This window comes from Zootoca vivipara, chromosome 16 (genome assembly GCF_963506605.1).
Source record: "Zootoca vivipara chromosome 16, rZooViv1.1, whole genome shotgun sequence".
NCBI classification, from domain to species: Eukaryota; Metazoa; Chordata; class Lepidosauria; order Squamata; family Lacertidae; genus Zootoca; species Zootoca vivipara.
This window is the reverse complement of record NC_083291.1, coordinates 17,080,467-17,098,740: the sequence shown is the minus strand read 5'-3', so window position 1 is coordinate 17,098,740 and position 18,274 is coordinate 17,080,467.

Below are 18,274 nucleotides of genomic sequence, written 5' to 3'. Positions count from 1 at the left end.
CCCGTATGGCCCCACAGTATGCCAACATCTTCATGGCAGATTTGGAACAACGCTTCCTAAACTACCCACTCAAACCTCTCTTGTACCTGCAGTACATTGACAATGCTTTTATTATCTGGACACATGGTCAAAATCCTCCAAGAGAAGGCAGCCGGACTGAGGAAGGCAGCTCAAGCCATTCATTTGTTGTCTGAAAAGGCCTTGCGTTCGACTTAAAGTCTGGCCGTTTTCGACAGCGTTGCCCCCTCGCCCTTGCAGTGCGTTCCTGCTTGGAGGCTATTGCATTTTTCCCCCTCCAGTGAATCACAGTTGGTACACGAGAGACCGTGTTCCTGGGAGTGAGAAGTGGTTGCTTTGATTGGTAGAGCCGATCTCATGGAGAGCTTTGAACATCAGGGCAGAACCTTTGAGCTTGCGCTCTTGTGTTCTGAGCTGAGCGGAAAAGAGAAGAATTCTGAGGGGTTACGTTCGTGCCGGCCTGTCACACTGAGCAGCCGATTCGCTGTGTTTTTGTACTTGAGCTGCATCAGGCTGTGTGGCTTCGCTCCTAGTAGCAGTATATTCTAAAGCTGACTTCTTCAGTTCTATCCGGTGATGGTGCAGGCACAACTTGGGAACTGAAGCTCGCATGGTCTGCCCTCCTAATGATCCCTTGCTCTTTTTAGACCACCTGCCAGCGTTCCACTGCTCTGAAGGCGTTTTCAGCGAGCGACGTGGAGGGTGCTTTTTATAGTTTTCCTGCTGAACGTTAACAGGATACAGAAAGCAGGAAAGAGCCATGTTAAAAGATGGAAGTGTGCAGTCCGAGATCAGCCTGCCTTACTCTTTTCATTGACATGTAGGCCCAAACCCTGCCCTGAGGACAGACCCTGAAAAGTGTCCCTATTTTCCAAGTCCTGGATTTACTCTCAGGTCACCCAAGAAAGTCTCACAATGAGAAGAATTCTAGGACCCGGCACCTGAGTTTCTCGCTCTGCTTTGTATGGGCAGGCCCAAGATGGATGGCTCTTCCTCTGGCTGACCACAGCTGTGTCCTGTTCATCTGCAACCTCCACACCCTGTTCTAGGTGAGCAGGTTTGTTGAGTTTCCCTGGGAGTCCAAAGAATGGGAAAACGTCAAATCCGGGTTTTGATGCTGCTTGCAAAAATGCCTGTACAGTGGTACCTCGGTTTATTATGAACATTTGGTGCAATCTTTGGCCTCTCCAATCAGGGGTAGGAAAGATTCTACTTGGAAACCCCAGAGAGCTGCTGACAGTAAACAATACAGTGGTACCTCGGTTTAAGTACACAATTGGTTCCGGAAGTCTGTACTTAACCTGAAGTGTACTTCACCTGAAGTGAACTTTCCCATTGAAAGTAATGGAAAGTGGATTAATCCGTTCCAGACAGGTCCGCGGAGTACTTAAACTGAAAATACTCAAACTGAGGCGTACTTAAACCGAGGTATGACTGTAGTTTAAGAAGAGTCATAGCTAAAGCAGAGATATTATCAAAACTAAATGAAACGAAAGCACCAGATCTTAGAAACACTGTGCACAACAAAGGGAAACATCTGACTTACATATATGTACATAACTTGAAATTGACCCTTTTGTTTGAACACTTCTACAGCTGCTGCATGACTAGAAATGCTACCAGTTGTTCAATTGGATAACATATCCTCCCTCTGCTTCACCTCATGTATCCCGTGGCTTAGCACTAAGTGGATGAGCAGGCAGGAGATTCTCTCCTGGCATCAGCAGAAAGCAGCAGGTGCAAGCCTTGGGCTCACACACTCTCCTGCTCCCCTGAAGCAGAGAGGAAGCCTTCAGTAGTGTTTAGCTTCGCTTTCCATAAAACCAGGCTTGCCGCTATGCAGGAACCAGAGATTGTTCCCTGGTCATTTCCGAAAGCCGTCTTCAAACCATGACACAGGAAGCTAGCCTAGGGTCACCACACCAATTGGAGAATTCCGGTTATGCCCAGGAGGCGGGGGCTAACATGGCTGCCTGGGGGGATTTTTAATTTAATAATTACAGTGGTGCCTCAACTTACGAATTTAATCCGTTCCGAAGGCACCTTTGTAGGTAAAAAAAATTGTAAGTTGAAAAGCGCCATTGGAAACGCGATTTCCCATAGGTATGCATTGGAAACGGAAAAATTCGTAAGCCGAAGCAACACCATCTAAAAATTCGTAAGTTGAAAAAAAACCCTATCTAAAACCGCTCCCGAATGCCGCAAACCCAGAAGTGACTGTTTGCAAACTATTTTTGGAAGCTGAACTTCCGACGGGGCTTCCGATTGGCTGCAGGAGCTTCCTGCAGCCAATTGGAAGCCGCACTTTGGTTTTCAAACGTTTTGGAAGTCAAACGGACTTCTGAAATGGATTCCGTTTGACTTCCAAGGTACAACTGTACAGAGAAAAGGAGAGCAAGAGGCGACACATTGGAATTTTGTAAAATTGCACATAGCGTGGAGAGAGCAGATAAAGTATTTCTCCCTCGTAACGCTGGAACTTGTGGGCATCCAATGAAGATGAATGGTGAAAGATTCGCCCAGTGCATAGTCAGACTATGGACTTTTCTTCATTGACTTGTATGGCTTTGCAGGACAAATTAATGGAGGGCAAGGCTACGCATGGCCAAGCTCTGCCTCCACAATCAGAGGCAGCATGCTTCAGAGTACAGTGGTGCCTTGCTTAACGAATGCCCTGCTTAACGAAATTTCCGCTTAACGAAAGGATTTTTCGAGCGGAGGTTGCCTCGCTAGACGAATTCGTTTTATGAAAAATTCGTCTAGTGAATCGCGGTTTCCCATAGGAATGCATTGAAATTCAATTAATGCGTTCCTATGGGCAAAAAAAAAAAAAAATCAAAATTTTTTCAATGCATTCCTATGGGATTCGCTAGACGAATTTTTCGTTATAAGAAAAGACCCGTGGAACGAATTAAATTCGTCTAGCGAGGCACCACTGTACCAGTTGCCACGAGAGGGGAGAGGGCTCTTGTGCTCATGTGCTCATGTGCTGCTTGCAGGTTTCCCATGGTCATCTGGTTGGCCACCGTGAGAAAAGGATGCCGGACTTAGATGGGTTATTCTCATGTCTTCTCATGTCCTTCAACCGGGTCCATGTCCTTCTCTCTCAGCAGCGGGGAATGGGTGAGCTCAAAGAGGACAATGGCTGCTTCCTGCTCAGGCCCCCAGTACTACACCATGGATTCGTGTTATTGGCAAACATATCCTTTAGCAACGATGGGAACTAGATTGGCATATCTGTATAAAGCAGGAGCATCAGTAACAGTCTTCTGTCCTGTACTGCCTTGTGATGCATAATTGTGGACCAGGTGTCTGGGATGTTAGGGGAGGGGTTATTCCTCTGGTGGGGGACACGCCGTGCTCCTTCTGGGGTAGTTTGTCCACCGCTGGTCCCCACACTCCACTCAGCTCTCCCCTGTGGCTTCTAGCATGCAACAGGGGCCACACCCCAGCTAAACGAAGTGAAGGTAGCCGATGGGTCTCAAACCCTCAGCGAGTTAGGGACTTCCCCTGCATGCGAAGACAGTCTCTGGCAGATTGGGAAGACGAGACCAATAGTGGGTCCCAGAGGCACGGGGTGGCCTCTTCGGGGGTGGAACGAGGGCATGGAACAGCCCCCTTGTGCTAAAATTGCTTCAATAGGGATGGGGTTTAAACTTGGGTGGGTGCTGTTTTATTGGGGGAGTGGGGTTGCTTTAAATTGTTTTTAAATGTAATTCATGGAGGAATGGGAAAGGTATAAGATATACGTTCAAAAATATAGTAAAGGAAGGTTCGCTTCTATGCTAGGGTTTGAGTGACTTGGGAGTGAGAAGGATTTGAATAATAGAATTAAGGATACTAACTGATGTAGGAATGTATTAGATAATTAGGTAAAGAAGTATAGAATAATTAGAGTACATTCATGGGTAAAATAATTAACAGGAAGTCCAAATTGTGGTAGTTTATATATGACTATGGAATACAATTTCGTTAATTTCTTTTCTTTTTCTTTTTGGTTGGGTCTGTTTCGTATTTATATTGTTAATATATGTGTGCGAAAAGACAAAGACCAAAAATGAGGGATATAATATTGTTTATACTGTAAAAACGTTTATTTTTGTAACATAAGAACAGACTGTAGTTTATATTCTGCAGTACATAGAACTTTCGTATTGAATTGTTTATACATTGTTATGTTATGTATACATTGTTTACAACTTTATACATGTTGTGCATAACCTGTTATGTTATGCATTCTTATGTTTATTAGTCTACTTTGCAATATAAAATCTTTAATAAAAAATAAATTATAAAAAATTAAATAAATAGTTTTTAAATGTTGTATGTTAATTTGGATTTTAGGATTTTATTTTGACATCATATGCCCTTAAAAAGTTTGTTGGGGAGGCGAGGTTCTTGGGTTTTTTTTATTATTATTATGTATTTTGTGTTTTTATATTGTGTTTTTATGTTGTAACCACACTGAGAGTGGCAGGTATAGGGCAGTGTACCACCACCATTAACAACAACAACAAAGGGTTGGGGTGTTGTTTAGTCTTTTGTTGGGGGGGGGGTGTATTTTTTATTAGTGTGCCTACATTATTATTAGTTACAGGTAGGTAGCCGTGTTGGTCTGATGCAGTCAAAACAAAATTAAAAAATCCTTCCAGTAGCACCTTAGAGACCAACTAAGTTTGTCATAGGTATGAGCTTTCGTGTGCATGCACACTTCTTCAGATACCTGAAGAATATTCAGATATTCACCCAAATAATTATCGCCCAGTCAGCCTGACATCAATACCAGGAAAGATTCTAGAGCAGATCATTAAGCAAACAGTCTGTGAGCACCTAGAAAGAAACTCTGTGATCACTAAAAGTCAGCATGGGTTTCTGAAAAATAAGTCATGTCAGACTGATCTGATCTCATTTTTTGACAGAATTACAAGCCTGGTAGATGAAGGGAACACTGTGGATGTAGCCTATCTTGATTTCAGCAAGGCCTTTGACAAGGTGCCCCATGATATTCTAGTAAAGAAGCTGGTAAAATGTGGGCTAGACAATGCTACCATTCAGTGGATTTGTAACTGGCTTACTGACCGAACCCAAAGGGTGCTCATCAATGGCTCCTCTTTATCCTGGAGAGTAGTGACTAGTGGGGTGCCACAGGGTTCTGTCTTGGGCCCAGTCTTATTCAACATCTTTATCAATGACTTGGATGATGGGCTTGAGGGCATCCTGAGCAAGTTTGCAGACGACACCAAATTGGGAGGGGTGGCTAATACCCCAGAGGACAGGATCACACTTCAAAATGACCTTAACAGATTAGACAACTGGGCCAAAGCAAACAAGATGAATTTTAACAAGGAGAAATGTAAGGTACTACACTTGGGCAAAAAAATGAAAGGCACAAATACAGGATGGGTGACACCTGGCTTGAGAGCAGTACATGTGAAAAGGATCTAGGAGTCTTGGTAGACCACAAACTTGACATGAGTCAGCAGTGTGATGCAGCAGCTAAAAAAGCCAATGCAATTCTGGGCTGCATCAATAGGAGTATAGCATCTAGATCAAGGGAATTAATAGTACCACTGTATTCTGCTCTGGTCAGACCTCACCTGGAGTACTGTGTCCAGTTCTGGGCACCACAGTTCAAGAAGGATACTGACAAGCTGGAACGTGTCCAGAAGAGGGCAACCAAAATGGTCAAAGGCCTGGAAACGATGCCTTATGAGGAACAGCTTAGGGAGCTGGGTATGTTTAGCCTGGAGAAGAGAAGGTTAAGGGGTGATATGATAGCCATGTTCAAATATATGAAAGGATGTCATATGGAGGAGGGAGAAAGATTGTTTTCTGCTGCTCCAGAGAAGCGGAACGGAGCAATGGATTCAAACTACAAGAAGATTCCACCTAAACATTAGGAAGAACTTCCTGACAGAGCTGTTCGGCAGTGGAATTTGCTACCAAGGAGTGTGGTGGAGTCTCCTTCTTTGGAGGTCTTTAAGCAGAGGCTTGACAGCCATATGTCAAGAATGCTTTGATGGTGTTTCCTGCTTAGCAGGGGGTTGGACTGGATGGCCCTTGTGGTCTCTTCCAACTCTATGATTCTATATTCTTCAGTAATGACTACATTATTATTGTTATTTCTTTTACTCATTTTTTGTTACGTATTCCATGCTTTTCCTACTGCAACTTCGTGTTGTAGACTGCCCCGCGACCTTACGGGTATAGGGTGGTATGCAAATTCAATAATTTAATAACAACAACAACAACCTTGCCCTGTTTAAACAGATTTGAGGTTTGCCATGATGGTTAATTGCATCTGCGTCCCCCGCCAGGTAGGGATGAAGTGGCGCTGGCACCGAAAAGGAGACGAGGACACACACTATTCAGTTTTTCAACTGAGCTGAGGCCAGCCTCTTATGTAAGCACAGACAGAAACAATGGCTGTTTGGGAGGGGGGTGAGTGTTTTCGAGCTGCCAGCCTGCTTTGGAATCTTTTTCTTAGCCGTTCCGACACAAACGAGGACTGGGCATCCAAATCCCTTTGGCAAGACTCAAGCATCTCGGGCTGGAGGCCAGAGATGGAAACCTGAGCATTCCCCACACACCACTGCTTCCCACCCCAAGTCACGCCTCTGAGATGCTGAAGCCTGGTGCTAATCTGCTGCACCCACCCCCTTGCTGATAGCTGCGAGGGCTTGGCAATTCCCAGAGCTGGGCTCTGCCATTTGTCAACAAGCCTGCCTTTAACGGCAGGCTCTAAAAGGTGAGCGGGTTGGGGCTGGGGATAGGGGGGCAGCCTGAGAATTCCTTTACAGCCCATCGTGTACAAATGCAGGTCTTAAGGCCTTTTATTTCCCCATTTGCCAGGCTGCCTTTGAGCTCTTGTGTTTAGTCTCATAAGCAAACTGTTTAGAGCCTTTTTCCAGCATGTATTTATAAGCCCATATGGGCATGCTGAGGATCCAGCTGGAGGGATGGCCTTGCCTGCTGGAGAGTGGCTCCTGGCTCGTTCCTGCACTCGATAATCTCGCTGGGAAGCCTTTTGGAGCGGCAGAAGAATTTGGGTGGCGGTGGAGGGGATTTTCGAGCGAATTCTCCCAGGCTTGAACGTGCTTCCCAAAAAACCAAGCTGCGTGTCGAATTCATACGCTCCCTAATGTCATTTGCTTAGGCTGCTGATGGATTTAGGGTTTAAGGAAGCCAGGAAGGAAGCAAGCAAATGTCCTGGTTCGAGGGCAAGATGGAACATTGGTATGTTTTATAGCACCCTTTCTCCAAGCTTGGGACAGCAGCCCCAGCCCCATCCCTCTTTCCACCCCCCATAGAAATGGGTGAATCTGTCAGTTTCCATTTCTCATTTTTCCACTCTTTGGTTCAGTTCTCAACATTTTAGCACCAGTTTCTTCAAGTCCTCATGAAAATTCATCAGCGCCAAGCATGCACATTTGTAAGCAATGGAACATTTCCACAAAAGCAATTTCCCCCAAGATTTATTTATTTATTTATTTGTATGCTGTTTCACTAATGTATACATTTATATGCATCTTTTACCCTAGCATATGCAGTTTTGTACATATTGGTGGTCCCTCCAGTTGCGGACGGGATCCGTTCCAGAGCTCCGGTCGGATCCCAAGGTTTCCACAACTGGAGGGACCGCTTCTGCGCATGCGACGGCAGACCGCTTTCGTGCATGTGTGCGATAGAGCGCTTCTGCACATGCAGCGAAACTCTTCCAGGTTTGCCGCTTTTGCAACCTGAAGTTTACGTTACCCAAGGGTAACATAAGCCGAGGTGCTACTGTACTTGGGTGGAGCGATGCATCGCAAAATTTGGAGAACTGAAAATCTCGAAGGGTGACTGCGTTTTGGTTCACATTTTGTTTCGGAAAGTGTGATTTACTCAAAGCCTTTATCTTTTCCTGTATCTTGAGCAAGGTCAGGCCTGCCCATCTGGGGAAAATTTGCTTTCTCCCTAGGTGTTTTACCTGTTCTGCTTCTGCAATCTGGCCAAAATCTGGCTATGGGCTGTGACCTTGCCAAGGGCCCTCCCACCCCCAAATCTCTAGCTTGATATCCTTGGCAGGCGTCAAAAACAGGAAGTACCTAAAAGAGCACTTCCCCCAATAGCACCTGTCTCCTATGGTGGTATCACCATGACAGGGTCTTCTCAGTGGTGGTTCCCTATTTCTGGAATGCCCTCCCTGGCGAGGTGCACTTGTCTCCCTTATTACTAACATTCTGGAGAGATTTTAAAACATTCCTGCCCACCAGACATTTGATGGCTGGAAGATACCAATCCTGGCACTCTTGAACATATTGGCTGTTGGGATATGTGACTGATTTTAATACATTCTTCATCTTTTTTAAATGCTCTATGTATTTTGTGCTCTTGCCAGCAGTGTGCTTTAGGCCCTGGTCAGTAACCAACTGTTAATAAGAGCTGCAGTTTAACATTTAAATCGACCCCAAGCAGGAGGCTAAGCAGTTTTGGCACTAGCGTTCCTGACTCGTTTCCACTCAGGAGCCCAAGGGATCTTCTAAAACCCTCCCTATAATACTGCCTCACCTGCTGAGCCAGGTGTATGGAAATTTTGTTGTCATCTCAAGTGTGTTGGGTTGAGGTCTACATCCAGAGCCTAAAATTGCTTTGCAGCCTCATCTGGCTCAGATGCAAGTTATATACGAAAGTCAGCAATGAGCAGTGGAGAGGTGAGCAAGATATGGAGAAGAATTTTTTTCTTTTGTGTGTGTGTGTGTGTGGTGGTCTCTTAACTTTAATCCTGACAATGGAACCAGGTACTTACGGTAATAATCAGAAGCTCTTTTCCCAAGTGCTTGTAAGCATTTTCTGCCATTCACTATCGATTCTTTGCCACCTTCAGATTTATTACATTCCCCCCAACATGGGTGGCCCTACGGGTTAAACTACAGAACCTAGGGTTTGCCGATCAGAAGGCTGGCGGTTCGGATCCTTGCGACGGGGTGAGCTCCCGTTGCTCAGTCCCTGCTCCTGCCAACCTAGCAGTTCGAAAGCATGTCAAAGTGCAAGTAGATAAATAGGTACAGCTCCAGCAGGAAGGTAAACGGCGTTTCCGTGCACTGCTCTGGTTCACCAGAAGCGGTTTAGTCATGCTGGCCACATGACCCAGAAGCTGTACGCCGGCTCCCTCGGCCAGTAAAGTGAGATGAGCGCCGCAACCCGAGTTGTTCGCGACTGGACCTAATGGTCAGGGGTCCCTTTACCTTTAATCTTTTAAAATCAAAACTCAGCTGGTTAGAGTGTGGTGCTGATAATGCCTGGATTGCAGGGGGTTGGACTAGATGATCCTCAGGGTCCCTTCCAACTCTACAATTCTGTGGAATATCCTTGGTCCGAAAGAAAATGCATACTGTTTTTTTTTAAAAAATAATAAAACCGAAATATGCCTCTCTTTCAAAACGCTTTAGTCATGGTTAATAATCTCTAGCTTCCCTGGTGTAAATCAGCGCTGAAACTTGAAACTCATCATTTCTGCGTCTACTGTCACTCCCTCTCAATCTATTCCTTTAGTTACCCTTTTATTCCATCTCTTCCAGACCCACCCACTCCTCTCCCAAATCAGATCCATCTGTATCTAATCTACTCTGAAAACACTCCAGGCTTCGAGCTTCCAAGTTGCCGGGCAGCAACCCCTGCGCTCCTTTTTAAAGGGACAGGGAGTTACTCCTAAGTAAAGCATGCAGAGCAAAGCAGGATCTGCGGATTGTTTGTATCCCTTGGCGGGCTGATGCACTTGGGCCTGGACGCCCCTTTGAGGAGGCAGAAAAGGCAGTGGCCAGTCTGAAAAAGAGACTCCTCTCCTTAAACCAAGACTAGTATTTATTTTGTAGGGCGGTGACTTGGGAAAAGTTATAGTAGGAACAGAACAAGGAATTTTCTCTTCACCCTTAGCGAAAGGAGGGCACTGGGCCCCAGACATGATCTTTTGCAAGCACAAGCAAATTCTCCAGGATTTGCATTGTTTTTGTTTTTGAAGAAAGCCCTAGTGAGGAAAATACCTAAATGGCTGCCACATGGGGGGAATGGAGCAAACTTATTTCCTCCAGAGGGTAGGTAGGACTAGGACCTGATCCAATGCATTCAAGCCACAAGAAAGGAGAAACAGACTCAACCTCAAGAGTAGCTTTCTGACAGTGGGAGCAGAATGAAGATACTTAACTGAAAGTAGAAACTGCAGAAAGATTCCGACAGGTTTTTTTCCCCTGAGCACTTGGGGTCCAAAGAAAGAATTTTAAAACAACGGCCGTTGAGACATTTCATTCAGAATCCGCTAGACGGAGGATAATGACAGGGGGAGTGCCCTGCCTCTCCCGCCCATCCCCCCCCGCCGGCGCAACATAAATCCAGTCTATGCCCATCAACAGACTTCTTCCAAGAGACGTTGGTGGCCTCGCCTTCCTTGGAAGCTTCCAAGCAAAGGAGGTGCCGATGGCTGGCCACCTGTCACGAGATTCCTGCATTGCAAAAAAGGGATTGGGGCTAGAAAACCCCAACTTCTGCGATTCTACGACCCCTCTCTCACCCGTGGGGAGGGGGGGGGCGTGTGCACAGCAGCGATCCCGCGTTCGCCAAGCTACTCGCTCCACCTTTGCAGTCCGGGGCGCGCGCTCGGGGCGCTTCCTCCTCCTCCGAGGCCACGTGGTGCTCGGGTCTTCCCCTTTCCCTGCGGGGGAGGATTAGGGGGGGAGGGGAGGAGGCCCCCCTGCGAGGGTCCCGCCTCCCCCGCCAGCAACTTCCAGCTCCCTCTTGCCAGCAGGTGGCTCCTGCCGACCGCCTCTCCTCCACCAGATCCGGAGCGTGAGCGCGCGCTTCAGCTGCAAATGCAATGCAAACGACTCCCCTTCTTGCATTCTTATTTTATTTTATTTTAAAAAGCAAGTCTGTAAATGTGCAATGCAATTGAGAGCAACCCCCAACCCCCTCCCCGGCTTTTTTTTTTTTTGCAAACCGGTTTGGCTGCGGCGGAAAGCGCTCCTCCGGGAGTCTTTGGGCTCGTTTTGCTCCCTCGCGGCGGCGGCGGCGGCGGCGGCGGCGGCGGCGGCAGTTGCAGCTCAGCCCGGTTGCAACAGGCGACGACCCCTTTGTTCTTCCCCTTGCTGCCCTCTCGCGCCGGAGTGTCCCGGCGCCGCAGCAGCAGCGCCCTCTGCAGGAACTTGGAAGCCGCTGAGCGGAGCGGGGATGCCCTGCAATGCTTCCTTGCGCACGCTGGGGAAAACCGTGTCGCTGCCTTGGAGGGATTTGTTGCAAGACCGGGGAGCTGCCAGCTAACACGTTGCAGCGGCGGAAACAAACGGAGTAGGGCGGGGAGGGGGGGCAGGCAGCTGAGTGAGCAGCAGGGATGACCCCCCCCCCCCCAAAAAAACAGCAGGGCTAGCTTGCCACATGGTGCAAAAAAGTGAAGGAAGGAATGCGCGGGACTGGCCCTGTCAATGCTTTCATTCAAATGAATAATCCCCAAGCGGCTTACAAATAATACATAACAGTAACGTGGTGGAACATAATTAGAACATCACAAATGCAGCAGGAATAATTAAATATTTGATGCGATTTTCCGTGGTTGCACCCGCCAGATGTCAAAAAAGTTAAAACGACTATCTAAATTTTCGTATACTTTTAAAGGCAACCCTGTTTTGGGACGCTTTTAATACTTGATTTGTTTTTGTTTAATTTGTATTTTTGTTGGAAGGTGCCCAGAGTGACTGGGGCAACCCAGTCAGAATGGCAGGGTATAAGAAAAAAATTATTATCATCGTTGTTGCCGTTGCTATGGAACATAATGAACATCACAGATACAGTAGAAATCGTACAGGATAATTAAAGATTTGATTTCATATATTTCTATGCCGCTTTTCATTTAAATAAATCCCCAGACGGCTTACAAACAATGAATAACAATAACAGGACGGAAGGTAATAGAACATCAGAAACAAAGCAAGAATCATACAGAATAATTAAACTACGGTATCTGTGAAATCATTGCAACCTTATAACACACTGTTAACAAAGCAGCAACTAAAAATAAGCTAAGCATCACAAAGCCAAAGTCATATCACATGATTTACAAATCAATACAGTAACTTGATAAAGGGTGGTATATAAATAATATCATCATCATCAAATTATTATCACCATCTAGAAAACAACATTAACAAAATAGCCACCACCAAAAGATAAACTAAGCGCTGCTAAGTAAAAACCCCATATCCCCATGACACATAATCTTTCATTTTATCCACTTTCCATACGCATAATGTCATTAGGAAAGAGCATTGCATCTAGAGGTCAAAAGTTGTATAACTTCACCCATGGTGTAAAAGCTAACAAAAATATGATGGGCCGTAAAAGTTATTACAGTTCACGAAGATGTATGCCTTTATAAATGTGTTAATCTTTTTGCAGATGTGGCATTCCATCCCCCACCCCACCCCCAATGAAGCTGGTCTTCATCAGCCCTGACCATAAGCTGGCTGGAGCTGTCAAGAGTCCAGCAAGGTCTGGAGTGCATTGCGTTGAGTAACCCCTTCATTGTTTTTATCCCCCCCCCTCTCTAAAATACAGCCATACCTCGGTTTAAGTACGCTTCGGTTTCAGTATTTTCAGTTTAAGTACTCTGTGGACCCGTCTGGAACGGATTAATCCACTTTCCATTACTTTCGATGGGAAAGTTTGCTTCAGGTTAAGTACGCTTCAGGTTAAGTACGGACTTCCAGAACCAATTGCATTCATACTTCAGGTTAAGTACGCTTCAGGTTGAGTACTCCGCAGATCCGTCTGGAATGGATTAATCCACTTTCCATTTCTTTCAATGGGAAAGTTCGCTTCAGGTTAAGTACACTTCAGTTTAAGTACTTTGCGGACCATCTGGACCAGATTAATCTACTTTCCATTACTTTCAATGGGAAAGTTAAGTACGCTTCAGGTTAAGTACAGACTTCCGGAAACAATTGTGTACTTAAACCGAGGTACCACTGTATACAGACATTTTCGCAACAATCTTCATATCAAATAGATCTATTCTTTCGTTAATTGACTTCCCACCCCCACTTCAAGGGCGTACCCACCACGGGGCAAGTTAGGGCAGCTGCCCTACTCTAGAAGCCAGCTGCCCCCCCCCACAAGGGCGTACCCACCGCGGGGCAAGTGGGGGCCGCAGGCTGCCCCTCCCTAGAAGCAGGGCTGGTGGGCAGAGGCGGAGCACAGCCCGGCGGAGCGCGAGTTCGCCATTCCCGCCGCGCCGCACCCTCCCTCCAGCTCCCCGGCGCGCCCTCAGGCAAGGCCAAGCACGGCAGGGAACCAGGGAGCGTGGCGCGGTGGGCGGGAATGCCGAACTCGCGCTCCGCTGGGCTGGGCTCCGCCTCCGCCCACCAGCCCTGCTTCTAGGGAGGGGCACAGCCCGGCGGAGCGCGAGTTCGCCGTTCCCGCCGCGCTGCGCCCTCCCTCCAGCTCCCCGTCGCGCCCTCAGGCAAGGCCAAGCGCGGCGGGGAACCAGAGAGCGCGGCGCGGCGGGCGGGAACGCCAAACTCGCGCTGGGCTGGGCTGGGCTGGGCTGGGCTCTGTCTCCGCCCACCAGCCCGGCGCCTCTGAGTGCACTTTCCCCACCCACTTTGTGCCCCCCCTTCCGTGCCTTGGCCCCTCCCCTTGCCCCCCCTAGTTTTGATCCTGGGTACGCCCATGCCCCACTTCTGCAGTGGTTTTACTCAGACTTTTTCTTCTGCATTATATCTTGTATCTATTACACAAAATTTCCCTATTACAATTACTTTATCATTTCCCTTCCACCGCTTTTATCTCGAATCCAGCCCGCTATTTCATTTGACTATAGTCTTTTTAAAAATAGTCCAGGAAAGGCCTCCGTTCTTCTATGAAAAGTTCATCGTTCTGATCTCTTAATTTCGCTGTCAGCTTTGCCATTTCTTCATAGTCCCTTACTTTCAAAAGCCACTCTTCCTTCGTCGGAACCTGCTCTCCTTTCCATTTCTGCACATATAATAATATTCTGCTGCTGTTGTCACGTACATAAAAAGTTTAGTCATCTTCTTTGGAACCCCTGTCCCTATTATGCCTATCTATGATCGTGTTTTCAGACTTTTGGAGAGACAACACAACATTGTTCTCTTTGCCATTGTCAACTTAAGGGGGTTTGGAGGGTGATTCAAGTAACAAGAAAGGAGATTCCAACTGAATATCAGGAAAAATGTTCTGGTGGCAAGAGCTATCAATAGTACATTAGAATACAGTGGCACCTTGGTTCTCAAACTTAATCCGTTCCGGAAGTCCATTCCAAAACCAAAGCATTCCAAAACCAAGGCACGCTTTTGCAAAGACAATAATGCAAAATGGATTAATCCATTCCAGACTTTTAAAAACAACCCCTAAAACAGCAATTTAACATTAATTTTACTATCTAACGAGACCATTGAGCCATAAAATGAAAGCAATAATCAATGTACTGTACTATAAAATAAATAAGACAGTATTGTAGATGGTAAAAATTAACATTATTTTTTTCCTTACCTGCATTTATGATAGTCATTGTTTGGATGGGGGGCTTTTATCCATTTCTGCAGTCACACAATCAATCAATCAATCAATCAATCAATCAATCAGTAGCTGAACTGGGTTCCATGTAGTCACAAAAACAAATTAACCGAAAAAGCCTCAGAAACATAAACACAAAATAAATAGCAGAAACAAAAGTGCCAAACTTAATCCGTTCCAGAAGTCCGTTTGACTTCCAAAATGTTCGAAAACCAAGCTGCAGGTGCCCCGGAAACAATAGCCAACATCCACATTGGACATTCTCCTTCCGATAACATTTGAATACTGGAACACTTCCTGGTTTTTGGTGTTTGGGAACCAAGGCTTTTGAGTACCAAGGCATTTGAGTATGAAGTTACCACTGTATAATTGTTGTTTAGTCATTTAGTCGTGTCCGACTCTTCGTGACCCCATGGACCATAGCATGCCAGGCACTCCTGTCTTGCACTGCCTCCCGCAGTTTGGTCAAACTCATGTTCGTAGCTTCGAGAACACTGTCCAACCATCTTGTCCTCTGACGTCCCCTTCTCCTAGTGCCCTCAATCTTTCCCAACATCAGGGTCTTTTCCAAGGATTCCTCTCTTCTCATGAGGTGGCCAAAGTATTGGAGCCTCAGCTTCAGGATCTGTCCTTCCAGGGAGCACTCAGGGCTGATTTCCTTAAGAATGGATAGGTTTGATCTTCTTGCAGTCCATGGGACTCTCAAGAGTCTCCTCCAGCACCACAATTCAAAAGCATCAATTCTTCGGCGATCAGCCTTCTTTATGGTCCAGCTCTCACTTCCATACATCACTACTGGGAAAACCATAGCTTTAACTATAAGGACCTTTGTCGGCAAGGTGATGTCTCTGCTTTTTAAGATGCTGTCTAGGTTTGTCATTGCTTTTCTCCCAAGAAGCAGGCGTCTTTTAATTTCGTGACTGCTGTCACCATCTGCAGTGATCAAGGAGCCCAAGAAGGTGAAATCTCTCACTGCCTCCATTTCTTCCCCTTCTATTTGCCAGGAGGTGATGGGGCCAGTGGCCATGATCTTGGTTTTTTTGATGTTGAGCTTCAGACCATATTTTGCGCTCTCCTCTTTCACCCTCATTAAAAGGTTCTTTAATTCCTCCTCGCTTTCTGCCATCAAGGTTGTGTCATCTGCATATCTGAGGTTGTTGATATTTCTTCCGGCAATCTTAATTCCGGCTAGGGATTCATCTAGTCCAGCCTTTCGCATGATTAATTCTGCATATAAGTTAAATAAGCAGGGAGACAATATACAACCTTGTCGTACTCCTTTCCCAATTTTGAACCACTCATTTGTTCCATATCCAGTTCTAACTGTAGCTTCTTGTCCCACATAGAGATTTCTCAGGAGACAGATGAGGTGATCAGGCACTCCCATTTCTTTAAGAACTTGCCATAGTTTGCTGTGGTCGACACAGTCAAAGGCTTTTGCATAGTCAATGAAGCAGAAGTAGACGTTTTTCTGGAACTCTCTAGCTTTCTCCATAATCCAGCGCATGTTTGCTATTTGGTCTCTGGTTCCTCTGCCCTTTCGAAATCCAGCTTGCACTTCTGGGAGTTCTCGGTCCACATACTGCCTAAGCCTGCCTTGTAGAATTTTAAGCATAACCTTGCTAGCGTGTGAAATGAGCGCAATTGTGCGGTAGTTGGAGCATTCTTTGGCACTGCCCTTCTTTGGAATTGGGATGTAGACTGATCTTCTCCAATCCTCTGGCCATTGCTGAGTTTTCCAAACTTGCTGGCATATTGGGTGTAGCACCTTAACAGCATCATCTTTTAAAATTTTAAATAGTTCAGCTGGAATATCATCACTTCCACTGGCCTTGTTATTAGCAGTGCTTTCTAAGGCCCATTTGACTTCACTCTCCAAGATGTCTGGCTCAAGGTCAGCAACCACACTACCTGGGGTGTACGAGACCTCCATGTCTTTCTGGTATAATTCCTCTGTGTATTCTTGCCACTACTTCTTGATGTCTTCTGCTTCTGTTAGGTCCTTACCACTTTTGTCCTTGATTATGGTAATCTTTGTACGAAATGTTCCTTTCATGTCTCCAATTTTCTTGAACAGATCTCTGGTTTTCCCCATTCTATTGTTTTCCTCTATTTCTTTGCATTGCTCATTTAAGAAGACCCTCTTGTCTCTCCTTGCTGTTTTTTGGAAATCTGCATTCAGTTTCCTGTATCTTTCCCTTTCTCCCTTGCATTTTGCTTGCCTCCTCTCCTCTGCTATTTGTAAGGCCTCGTTGGACAGCCATTTTGCTTTCTTGCATTTCCTTTTCCTTGGGATGGTTTTCGTTGCTGCCTCCTGTATAATGTTACGAGCCTCCATCCATAGTTCTTCAGGCACTCTGTCCACCAAATCTAAATCCTTAAACCTGTTCCTCACTTCCACTGTGTATTCATAAGGGATTTGATTCAGATTGTATCTTACTGGCCCAGTGGTTTTTCCTACTTTCTTCAGTTTAAGCTGGAATTTTGCTATAAGAAGCTGATGATCTGAGTTACAGTCAGCTCCAGGTCTTGTTTTTGCTGACTGTATAGAGCTTCTCCATCTTTGGCTGCAGAGAATATAATCAATCTGATTTCGATGCTGCCCATTTGGTGATATCCATGTGTAGAGTCGTCTCTTGTGTTGTTGGAAGAGAGTGTTTGTGATGACCAGCTTGTTCTCTTGACAGAACTCTATTAGCCTTTGCCCTGCTTCATTTTGAACTCCCAGGCCAAACTTGCCAGTTGTTCCTTTTATCTCTTGATTCCCTACTTTAGCATTCCAATCCCCTGTAATGAGAAGAACATCCTTCTTTGGTGTCATTTCTAGAAGGTGTTGTAGGTCTTCATAGAATTGGTCAATTTCACTTTCTTCAGCTCCGGTAGTTGGTGCATAAACTTGGATTACTGTGATGTTAAAAGGTCTGCCTTGGATTCATATCAAGATCATTCTGTCATTTTTGAGATTGCATCCCATTACAGCTTTTGCCACTCTTTTGTTGACTATGAGGGCCACTCCATTTCTACTACGGGATTCTTGCCCACAGTAGTAGATATGATAGTCACCCGAACTGAATTCGCCCATTCCCTTCCATTTTAGTTCACTGATGCCCAGCATGTCGATATTTATTCTTGTCATCTCATTTTTGACCACATCCAGCTTACCTCCATTCATGGTTCTTACATTCCAGGTTCCTATGCAATATTTTTCTTTACAGCATCGGACTTTCCTTTCGCTTCCAGGCATATCCGCAACTGAGCGTCCTTTCGGCTTTGGCCCAGCCACTTCATCAGCTCTGAATCTACTTGTACTTGTCCTCCGCTCTTCCTCAGTAGCATGTTGGACGCCTTCCGACCTGAGGGGCTCATCTTCCTCAGTAGCATGTTGGACGCCTTCCGACCTGAGGGGCTCATCTTCCAGCGTCATAACTTTTATATGCCTATTGTCTTTGTCCATGGAGTTTTCTTGGCAGGGATATTGGAGTGGCTTGCCAGTTCCTTCTCCAGGTGGATCACGTTTAGTCAAAACTCTCCACTATGGCCTGTCCATCTTGGGTGGCCCTGCATGGCATAGCTCATAGCTTCTCTGAGTTATTCAAGCCCCTTCGCCACGACAAGGCATTGATCCATGAAGGGGCCACTGTATAATAGTACACAATAAAATTAAATATCAGCAAACAACAAACAGAAATTCACT